Genomic DNA, 12,531 nt, shown 5'->3' with positions numbered 1-12,531 from the left:
TGGATTTCCCCATCAGGATTTGGTGTGGTACATTTTCTAAATCTGTTGGGAGGAATTTGTAAAGGGGAACCCACTACACTGCTTCCTAGTACTCTGCCATTTTGATTTCTGCCTCCTTCCCAAATTTAAAAGCATTCTATAAATGCTAGCTGTTATTATTACAATTTCTCCCCCAGGAGGACTCGCTTTATGTCAACAAATGGGAGGTAAAAGTGTCTAACCAGACCCCACAAAATGAGAGAGTTCCCTCAGAGGTATCCTAAGGGGTAAAGATTTTTATTCTCCCGCTACCTCTTGGTCTCCCAGGATGGGAAGGTTTTGGCTAATGGACTAGGAAACTCTAAGTGAATCATAGCACAGGACCATTCTCCCTGACCTCTTATGAAGATCAGTGACTATGTAGGAAATACCATGATCTTTGCCTTAGCCCTAATGCTGCTCTTGCTTTTGGTGTTCTTTTTACATTGACTGAATCACAGAGATTTAACCTCATTCACCACATGGGTCTGATCATTCAGACCTGGCACTCGTTTCTTCCTGGGACTCTCCCAGATTTAGCCACTCCTTCAAGGAACTATTTTGTTGTTTTGCCATGTTTCTCTTTCGGTGTTGCCTACACAATGCTTCTTGACCACAGGGTGGACCAGTAACAGCCTTAAAGTTATTTAAGTGGTGGAAAATCTTCTAGAAACCTTAGGCAACTTGCCACCAAGGGGTGGCCTATGGTAGGAACAATATCTTAGCCTCCCCCTAACTGCAAATTGAGCTAGTTTTTCTTTAAAAGGTATTGAGACTTGGATGAATCAAGGAACCAAGGGAGCAGATTACTGATGTTGCCTCTCAGTCTAGGAGCCACAAGGAGCTGTACCGTGTTTCCCCGAAAATAAGCCCTATTGAGATTGCTACTGTAGTGAAGGTGATCCCCTGCGCTACACGCTATATTATGGGGTCCCCCCCCCGCCCCCCCCCCCCTCCCGGGCCCCCACCGACGCCCCCTACCGGCCCGCCCCCCCCCCCCGTGAAATGCACACCGCGCTCCGAGCTGCATCCAATCAGAGCTGCAGCAGTGAGCGCGTCATCCTGTTCTTCCCCAGTGATTTGCTTATTGAATAAAGGTACATTTTTTTGTTCACATTTACCTGTTTATTAAAATTGCTGTCAATGTTCATTAAAATAAGCCCTCCCCTGAAAATAAGCCCTCTGGTGTTTTTCTGTCCAAAAAAATTTATAAGACAGTGTCTTATTATCGGGCAAACACGGTAGCTGTCTCCAGTACTTAGCAGGTAGATCGCTGAAGCAGAAGGAGGTTTGCTCAGCTGAATCAACTGGAGGAATTTTAATGCCTATCTTTGTTGAATATTTTCCTCCTGCTATGATTAAATAAATCTCTCTTTTTAAAAAACTCTTGAATGACCTACAAGTGCCTCCTTCTGTTCCGATATCAAGTCTAAACCATCAGGCAACTGGCCTGAATCAGACTCAGGCCAGAACAAGTGATTTATCTCTCCATGGAATAGGAGACGTGTTTTTCATCTATTTAAAGACCTACTCACTAAATCTACCATGTTGAGAGTTTCTAATGCTGTTTGTTAACCAGCATTTCAATGACAGAATCCTTTATGAAATGATTTTTCGTCCTCAATAAATATGCAACCTACCAACAGATAGTTGGTGGGGAAGTGGATATGGCGTTAAGCCTAGAGTTAGGAAGATCTGAGTTCAAATCTGACCTCAGACGTCACCCGGGGCAAGTCACTTAACCTACTTTTTTTTCATTTTCCTCAACTATAAATTGGAGAAAATAATACCACCCACCACCCAAAGATATTGGGAGGATGAAATGAGATAAAATTTATTTTTAAAAAATGCTTAGCACAGTGCCTGGCATATAGTATGCACCATATAAGTGTTTATTTCCCTTCTCCTAACATCATTTATGTTAAAGTCCATTTTTTTCCTAGGCATTATTAATAATTAGGCCAAAATATAATTTAAACAAATGTAAATACGTGTAAGAATGGGCAAGTGGAGAGGGCTCTAGATCTTAGGAACAAGCTCAGCTTGATATAGTCACCTACTTCTGGGTTCATAGCTAATTAAAAGATTTCTCTTTACCCTATCTTAAGCAAACAAGACATAGTCATATAAACAATCTTTGCCTGATGTGTTGTTGTTTTTGTCCTTCGTTCTCAAAAAGAACCATGGCATGGGGAAGGGGATGTCATGACTTACAGGTGAATTGAATTTAAGTGACGCAGGGCTGTGCAAAGTCACCAGCCTCATTCTCTCCTCTTGAGTTGTCTGGGTCTAGTGGCAAAATCTAGATCAGGATGCCTGGAGATGGCCCCTAATTAATTAATGTTTAATCTTTTCTTCTAAGGCCTTTACTGAATAAAATTTTTACTGCATATAGCCTTATGCATATTGCATATGGCCTTATGTTTCTGCTTTTTTGTACTTTTTTCCAGTGCTTATACCCTGGTACAAAGTAAAATTTAAATATCATGCAAAGCTAAAAATATATATAAACTGCTTTCTTTTCCCATTTGGTCATTGCCTAGGATCTATCCTATTTTTTTTTCCAAAATTCTATTCAGATTATGAGTATTTTTATTGTTTATATTTTAGTTAGAAAAGCTGAGAGGAGGGTACATTGATATCCCCAGGTACTATAGTACTCTCTATTACCATCTATTTCTTCCTATAAATTGATTAACTTCCTTTCAGTATTTAAATGTTATGCCATTCAGTGCTTTAAGTCTAAAGCAATTTTCCTCTTTATCTTTTTTTTTAAATCAAGACTATTTTTACTTTTGCCTTACTGAGTTCATGATTGCTAACCTTATTTTTTTGCTGTTCACTTGAAGTAAAATAGATTTTACTCCAGCCCCTTATTTTAAATTTTTTTGTGAACCTTTCTGTTTCAAGTGTGTTTCTTGTAATATCATATTGTTGGATTTTGCTTTCTAATCTATTCCTCAGTATTATCATCGAATTTATCCCTTTCATTTTCACAATTATAATTATTAATTTGAATTTAAATTCATCTTCTACTGCCTCTCATTCATTTTTTCCTCTCTTACACATTTTCCCTACCTTTGACCAAAAAAAAGTGGTGAGATAAAAAGAGTGTGATCAACATAACATCCATATTTGATATAATCCACTTCCATTCCATGGTTCCTCATCTCTTTCCGTCATCCATAGGATCTTACCCTTTCTCTCCTTTTATTACTCCCTTTTGACCTCCAAAGTTGGATTTTGTTTTGCTTATGATCAATTTCTAATGACTCTCTCACCCTCTTCCTGTCTGATTTTGTCTTAAATCTACACCAGTCTCTGTATGTGTATGTACACATTCACACAAGCGTGTATATGGCCTTTTTTTTTGTTTAGTTGAGATGAAAATGAAGCTGATATGTACCCCATTCACCCCATCCTTTTTTATGTTTACATAATCTTCCCCAGAACCTCTCTCCCTTTTCACTATTAGAATTATTTTTGTGGTGGCTAGGTGGCACAGTGAATAGAGTGAGGCCATGGAGTCAGGAGGACCTGAGTTCAAATGTGACCTCAGACAACACAAAAAATAGCTGTGTGACCTTGGGCAAACCACTTAACTCCAATTGCCCTCCAAAAAGCAAAGGAAAAAAGAGTTATTTTTTATTTTCCTTTTCTTTTTCACTTCAGATCACAAAAATATAATATATCTGCTCCCAGGTCCCCAGTCTTATTTACTCCCCCTATTACCTTTGAAGTCTGTAAATTTCTAATAGGACTGTGTTTCCCTTCACCCTGTTAGAATGTAAACACTTAATCCTCACATAATCCCTTCCAATTTCTCAAATGTATTTAACTTTCTATTTTTCTCTTGACTCCTTTGAAATGTTTGCATTTCAAAGTAAATACTCAGCTCTTGTATCTTCATCAGGATTGCTTAGACTATTAACGTCCCTTCCCCCTCCTCTACCCCTGTAAGATTATACTCAGTTTTGCCAGGTAGATTATTTTTGGCTCTAATCCTTCCTTTTTCTTTCTTCTTTCTTTCCTTCTCTTCTTTCTTTTCTCTCTCTCTCTCTCTCTCTCTCTCTCTCTCTCTCTCTCTCTCTCTCATACTAACATAAACTCTTTGCTCCTGGGCTGGGATTTTCTCTGACTGCCTCCTTATATAGACCTGGAATAACAAAATTTACTTGCTGTAGTTTCTACTTGGATTTCTTGATCATTATTCAATCTTATGCTATTTTTTTCATCCTTGTTGGAATAATTGTGAGAGAGCCAGGCAGTTCTATTTCTGTTCATTCTTCCATCTTGATAAGATCCTTCCACATCTATACTTTAGGAAAATCACTTCTCCAGCTTCATAAATTGGAGTGGGGATAGACTTGAAACAGGGAAACCAATTGGAAGGTCTTTGCAATAATCTAGGTGAGTGATGATGATGCTTGAACTAAGGTGATGGGTGGGTGTGTAGAGATGTTGTGGAGGTAGGAATGGCATGGTTTAGCCATTTGTTAGAGATGAGAGGTGAAGGAGTGAGGAGTGAAAGATAACGCCAAGGTTATAAACTGGAATACAAGATCTAGATACTCTGAGTTAGACAGAGATCCACCACTTATCAGAAAACCTGAGCTTAAATATCTCATGAAAGATGGATGTTGGTGAACTAAATGAGGAATTTCATCTGGAAAGAGAAAACTCAAGGTATCTAGCCCTTGCATTTCTTGAGACAGAGAGTATGCTTCTTCTTTACCTGAAAATATACTATATATAATAGTGTTGTATGGGCCTCCAATTATTTCAGTTTCTTTTGATGCTCTCATGGTATCCTTAGTTTCATACCCAGAACCCATTCTTAATATCAATAGACCTCTGTGTGCCATTATACCTATTACTTAACAATATATATTATATACAACTTTTCTATTTTCAAAAGGTCGGTCTTTTATAATAACAGTATTTAGGAAACTGATGTTACTTTAAGGATTAAACACTTGTCATGATTAGCACCAATACAGTGAAGCAATGGATCATTCTATAAACATGTGGCACATAACATATGCCAATAAAAAGGTATAAAATTAATAGGAATAGACGATCACATTAACATAACAAAACTTGTGTATAACTAACCAACAGTACCAAAATCAACAATGGGACATACACACACGTGTGTGTATATATATGTGTGTGTGTGTGTGTGTGTGTGTGTGTGTATTCATTAAATATATATATATATACATATATAATCTCAGCAAAACATATATGCATTGAATAGCAGACTTTTATATTTATAATTGTTGATTATGATGGAGGGAAATATCCATGGGAAAAGAAAAAAATACCAAAACAAACTTCCAAAGTAACTATAAATGTGATTTTTTTTTAAAAAATCAGATTGTAAGATTTCAGTGAAAAAATACTTATTTTCAAATATGTGCATCAACACTATAACTGAAAGAATAAAAATTTTCCAAAATATATGTCAAGAAAAGATGAACAAAATCAGCTCAAATTCAAAAGTATCAAAAAGAAAAGGAAAAAAAAGAAAATTTCCAGACTAAGAGTATAACTGCAACCGTGGGGGATTTTTTTTTAAAGAAATAATAGGGGGGCGGCTAGGTGGCACAGTGAATAGAGCACTGGCCCTGGAGTCAGGAGGACCTGGGTTCAGATCTGGCCTCAGACACGGCAGGCTTTCTTCTAATGTATAACCACCAGGTGGCAGTGGCTGTCAAACACCCATGAGAGTGGTATGACAATCTTTTCCCCATCCCTTCTGGTAGTTATGGCCTTTTTTTTCCCAGCACAGCAGAGGCTGTATTGCTGCCTCCCAAGGAAAAAGAAACCTAAGTACACTCACGTCCATGGTTTTATCAGCTCAAATCTCCAAGGAATTTTAGGGATTTTTTTTCCTCTCAAACAGACTCTCACTTCAATTAAATGTATGGATCAAACTCCTAGCCAGATGGCACTGAGAAACAAAACACTGAGTTTGAAAAATCTCAATATTTAGTTCTCCTTACTTTTAGATGGTTGCCTGCAGAGCCACTACCTCTGTTTTGGAACATCCTCACTTGCATTCAAATCTTTGTGACCCCATTTTAGGGTTTTCTTGGCAAAGATATAGGATATATGTGTGTGTGTGTGTATATATATATATATACACACACACTTTTATTGATGCTACTTTACATGTAATTGGGAAATAAGATATACAGGCACTGGGGCATAGAGATACACCATGTCCTAGTTGAAAAGGCGAAGAGGGTATAGGAGAAGATGTGGAAGAGAGCAGATTGGAGGAGGGGATATCCTGTGGGACCACTATTTTGGGGTGGTGCATAAGGGAGAAAATTTGTAACTCAAAATCTGATGGAAATGAATGATGTAAACCAAAAGTTAATAAAGCATTTGGGGGGAAAAGAAAAGAAAAATCTGGGAAGGCTTCATATGAACTAATGCTGAATGAAGTGAGCAGAACCAGAACATTGTACATAGTAACAGTCACAGTGTGCTATTACTGATTCTGATAGACTTAGCCCTTCTCAGCAATGCAAGAACCTAACACAATTCCAAAGGACTCATGACGGAAAATGCCATCCACATCCAAAGAAAGAACTATGGAGTCAGAACGCAGAGTAAAGCAAACTACTTTCTCTTTTGTTTTTTTTCTTTATCTTGGTTTCTCCCATTCATTATAATTCTTCTATGCAACGTGACTAATGTGAAAATGTGTTTAATAGGTATATATTTGTAGAGCTCATATCAGATTGTATGCTGTCTTGGGGAAGGAGAGAATAGGGAAAGGAAGAAAATTTAAAACTTATGGAAGTGGAGAAGCAAGACCTCCCTGCAGCTCTATATTCCACCTTCCCCAATCCATGTATAAAGGGGACTCTAAACAAACTTTGGAGCTGCAGAACCCACAAAATTATACAGAGAAGCTAACCTCCCACTGAGGACAGCCCGGCAGGATGGCAGGAATCGGCCAGTGCAGTGCTCGTGGAGCCTAGCCCAGCCCCACTCCGAGGCTTTAGCCCCAGGGTGGGCCTGACCAGCCCTTGGCTGAAGGGACTCCAGATCAGCAGCAACTATGGCCATTTCCAGATTTATCAACACATAGATGCGAAGGACAAAGTGAAAGGTCAGTGCAGTCTGGACTTTGGGACCCAGTAAGTGGGAGTGTGTAGCAAGAAGCCACTGAGACTCTGGCACAGACAGCCAGCCCCACTTGGCAGCTTCATCTCCTGGCCTGCAGAGTGTAGGGGGACCAAGTGGCCAGTCTGAGGCATAATCGCTCTTGCTTTAACCTGCTTGGATCTGGATTGCAGTCTAGGGTGGAGGTCCTGGGGCTTGAGTCCAGTTTGCCAGAATGTGTGGAGACCTCAGAGAGGGCACCTACCTAATACCTCTGGCAGCTGAGAAAACACCAGTATTTGGGATGAAAGCTCCCCTGTCTGGTGGCAGAGTCCTACTGTGGCAAAAAGCCCAGGGGTCAAGTGACTAAGGGGCAACATGACCAGGCAAAGGGAAACAAAGCAAACAGAAGATTCCAACATTAGACTCCTATTTTGGGGACAAAAAGGAGCAAAGCAGGGAACAGGAGGAAGACAGTGAAGTCAGAACTCCTGCACCAAAACCTTCAAAGGAAAATACGAGCTGGTTATAGTCCATAGAGGACCTTAAGAAGCAGATAAGAGAAGTGGAGGAAAAATTGGAAAGAGAAATGTGAACGATGCAAGAAAATTATGAAATTAGAGTCAACAGCCTGTCTGAGGAAAATCACACCTTAAAAAATAGACTAACTCAAATGGCAAAAGAGGCTCAAAAAGGTAATGAGGAGAAGAATGCCTTAAAAAGCCAAATTTGCCAGATGGAAAAAGAATCTCAAAAGCTCAATGAGAAGAATCATTGCTTCAGAATTAGATTGGAGCAAATGGAAGCTAATGACTTTATGAGAAATTAAGATGCTGTTAAACAGATGCAAACAAATGAAAGGAAAGAATGCAATGTGAAATATCTCATGGGAAAAACCACTGACCTGGAAAATAGATCCAGGAGAGATAATTTTAAAATTACTGGAATACCTGAAAGCCATGATCAAAATAAGAGCCTAGAAATCATCCTCTAAGAAATTCTCAAGGAAAACTGCCTTGATGTTTTAGAACCAGAGATTAAAATAGAGGTTGAAAGAATCCACCAATCACCTGCTGAAAAAGATCCCAAAAACAAAACTCCTAGGAATATTATAGCCAGGTTCTGGAATTCCCAGATTAAGGAGAGAATATTACAAGCAGCCAGGAAGAAACAATTTGAATATTGTGGAAACACAATCAGGATAACCCAGGATCTGGCAGCTTCTACACTGAGGGATCGAAGGGCCTGGAATGTGATATTCCGGAGGTCGAGGGAGCTGGGATTAAAACCAAGAGTCACCTACCCAGCAAAACTGAGTATCATGTTTCAGGGGAAAATATGGTCATTCAGTGGAATAGAGGACTTTCAAGCATTCTTGTTGAAAAAACCAGAGTTGAATAGCAAATTTGACATTCAGATACAAGAAGCAAGAGAAGCATGAGAAGGTAAACAGGGAAAAGAAATCATAAGAAACTTATCAAAGTTCAACTATTAACATTCCTACATGGAAAAACAATAATTGTAACCTATGAAACCTTTCTCAGTAGTTAAAGGGAATAGAAATATATGTGTGTGTGTCTATATATGGAGGTATATGGCCATATGAATACATATGTGAATGTGTGTATATATGTTTGCAGGTATACATAGATAGAGGGCACAGGACCAATTTAATAGGAAGGGATGATACTTAGAAGGGGAAATTAAGAGGTGATAGAGGAATATGATGAGAGAAGATGGAGAGAGACAGAATGGGTATACTATCTCATATAGAAGAGGCAAGGGAAAATGGTTACAATGGAGGCAAAGAATAGGAAGGCCAAAGCGAATGGGTCAACCTTATTGCCATTGAATTTGGTTTGCGGAGGGAATGAAATACACAGTAAATAGGGCATCTCACCCTTCAGGAGAGTAGGGAGGAAGGGGATCAGAGGGGGATGATGGAAGACAGGGCAGGCTGGGGGGAGGGAAGTTGGAAGCACCCACTTTTGAAAAGAGATGGGATCAAGGTTAAGAATAGAACAAGTGGGAGGTGGGATAGGAAGGAGGGAAATATAGTCAGTCTTTTACAATCTATCTAGTATGTTATTGTTTTGCATTAGCTACACATGTCCAACCTATACTGAACTGCTTGTCTTCCCAGTAAGGATGGGGGATAATGGAGGAAGGGAATGAATCTGGAATTCAAAGTTTTAAAATCAAATTTTTTCAATATATATACATATATGTGTGTGTGTATAAATACATATATATATACACACTATTATTAATACTATTTTACATGTAATTGGGTAATAAGGTATACAGGCACTGGGGCATAGAGATCCCCTGGAAAAGTTGAAAGTGGTATGTGAGAAAACATGGGAGAGAGCAGATTGGAGGAGGGGATATCCTGTGGGACTGCTATTTTGGGGCAGTGGGTAGGGGGGAAATGGGGAGAAAATTTGTAACTCAAAATCTGGCAGAAATGAATGATGTAAAACAGAAATAAAATATTTTTTTTTAAAACTTATGGAAGTGAATGTTGAAAACTAAAAATAAATAAATTGAAAAATGTTGATTGCATAAAATTAAAGTTTTTATAACAATGGAATAAAGTCTATAATTCTGAGAATACAAACAAAAGTCACAGACCTAAATGGATCTTTAATAATAACAACCTGGAGGATAACTGCGTCCAAGAAATGATAACTATATGAAGTTAATGGTAGTGATGAAAGAACCTAGCAAAATTTTTGGCATCCTACCAAAGCAATACTTGGGGAATTTTGCATCTCTGAGAACATACATTAGCAAAATAGAAAAAGAGAATATCAATGAACTAAATATGCAGTTAAAAATTAGTGAATGAACAGATACACAAACCTTCAATAAGCACAAAAGAAGAAAACCTGAAAATTTGAATATAACTGGAAAACAAAAAGAGTATAAAATTGATCCACAAAAATAAAAGTTCTTTCTTTGAAAAGACTAGGCAACATAACAAAACTATGTCTAAGCCGGTCAAAAAGAGAAGGAAACAAATTTGAATTGGTCAAATAAAAATAATTGAGATAAAAATCATAATAGGAAACAGAACAATGGAAAAATAAAAATAGAAAAACACAAAATAGAAAAAAATCAGAATTTTTATGTGAAAGTGAGTTTAAAAGATATGAAGGTTTATCTATAAAAACACAAAATATCCAACTTAATAGAGCATAAAAAAATATCTTAAATAATGCAACTTCAGAAAATAAACTAACTGTAAAGAATCTACCAAAGAAAGAATTCTATCAAATGCCTAAAGAATAATTAAGACCTAGGTAATTCCCCTCCACCCCCAATATACATAACTTTTCTGTTTTAAAGACCTTTGTAAACCAATTTCACATTATTATGACATCCCTGAAAGTCCCCTGAATCCTCCGCTCTTCTGGCTTAACAACTAATCTTGGGACTAAGCTAGACCTCAAAGTTTCAATGTAATTAACTAGAATAGCAATTGAATACTCCAGGGAGTAAGTACTCCCCCAGCCACTCTGGGGCATGCTCCTGCTACCCATCACTAGCATCACATTTTGTCACCTTTAGAGCTACAACAGAGAAAATACTAGCTGAAAATTGGCTTTTGGGAAAAAAAATTTCTGAATGTTTACAGATCAGTAGCCAATCAGAAGAATCTCAGAAATAAGTCAAACATGACCTGAAAAGCCAACTCCCAGTTACTTCATGGTTGAAGTAACTATGTGATACATATAGTGTAGTACCACAAAATAAGTTTTCATCTGTAGGCAGGGTGTTGCTAGGTTCTGTTCGTAATGCCCCTGTGCAATGGTAATGGGAATTTGAAGATCTTTCCTGCCCTTTAATAAGCCTAAGGGAATTTGAAGACCTACCCTGATTTGAAGATCTTCTCTGCCCTCGAATAGGCTGAATGTAGTCACATGGAGCCTATAGTGCAGGAAGTTTGCTGAAGCATAGAGTAGAGCCCACAGGAAGCTAAGAATCAGAGCAGTTTGAATTTGAGGGAGGTGAGGATGTGCCCAGGGAGAGAGTTAGACTTGTGAGTAAATGTTGGTTTGAGGGAAGGCTAAAAGATGGTGTGACTCTCTAGTGTGTTATGGTGTATTAACTTCTATGTTGCTATGATGGATTTGGTTTCCTGGTGTTGGAAATTTGGGATTTTTCTAATGTCTGAATAAATGTTTTGCTTCTATCTTCTATGCAGAGTCTGTTATATTTTGTGATTGAGCACTATGCCGGTGTATTCACAGTTGCCATCAGCACTGTGAATGTTATGTTGGTGCTACATATTGTAACAGCATACATATTGTAACACCCTAGCATACGCAAGATGGTTTGTAGCACAGGTTCTTTGATCTGCTTTTCCAAAGGAAAGCAACTCAAAAAGAGTTAACAATCTTACTTTAATCAAACATAAATATAATTTATTTAGTTCAGGGGGAAAAGTTAGTACCCTGAACTTCAGAGAAAATACAAACAGAAATTACAAGCAGACAAAAAAATACAGACAGAGAAAATAACACAATTCAACAGATCAACAGACAGTGCTTCTAATTTTCTGACCATTACATACATAATTAGTTACCTGAGAAAAAAGCACCAACATCTGAGTTTTCAAAGATGGGGGATTTAATGACTATCCAGAGTCTCATCTGGCTAAATCACACAATTCTTCCCATAGCCCCCCAAAGCAAAACCCAACCTCAGAGTATATATAGCCTTCTTCAGGGTCAGAGGACATCACAACCTTCGTGACCCACTGCCTAATTACAAAGAAACAAAAGGTGAGGGCCTTCCTGAAAAACAAGCCTCCCCTAAGCAAGCTTTTTTTGTTGGGCTCCAAGTGAGGCTCATTATGGAGCAGGGAAGATCTTCAAATTCCCTTACCATTGCACCCTGTCACCTCTTCATAGTCATCTCTCCTAAATTCCTGAATGCACTCCTATGTCCTTGGGTACATTTAGAAAAAGTCACTCACTCGTCTTTCTGTTGTCCCTCTGGTTGCTATTGCTGTCTACATTTCTATTGTTTGGGGTGTTTCAAGATGCAAAGAATTCCTTCAGTTCTAGTTTTCTTTCTAAAAATGTTTAAAACTCTTTTTACTATTGAACATACATCTCTTGTGTTGTATGGTTAGGCTCTGATTTGCAGATTAGGTAACCCTGGGCTGCATCCTAAGCTCCCATTGGGGCTCTTCAGAATGCATTATTCCATTCCCTCTCCCTTCTTCTAGTGGGTTGAGAATAGTCTTGCATTGTTTGAAGTCCTTTCCCTTGTATTTGAAGGTCTTTTTTTCTGATGGCTTGCAGAACTTGTTGTTTGTGAATAGAAATGTTAAATTTAGCCAGTATGTATTTTGAAGTTTTCAGCCTTGGTTTTTTTTTT

Source organism: Petaurus breviceps, unplaced genomic scaffold (genome assembly GCF_028583685.1).
Source record: "Petaurus breviceps papuanus isolate PSGF00001 unplaced genomic scaffold, PetGlider_PUasm1.0 90700, whole genome shotgun sequence".
Lineage (NCBI taxonomy): Eukaryota > Metazoa > Chordata > Mammalia > Diprotodontia > Petauridae > Petaurus > Petaurus breviceps.
The sequence above is the reverse complement of the archived record's forward strand: the minus strand, read 5'-3'. Positions refer to the sequence as shown.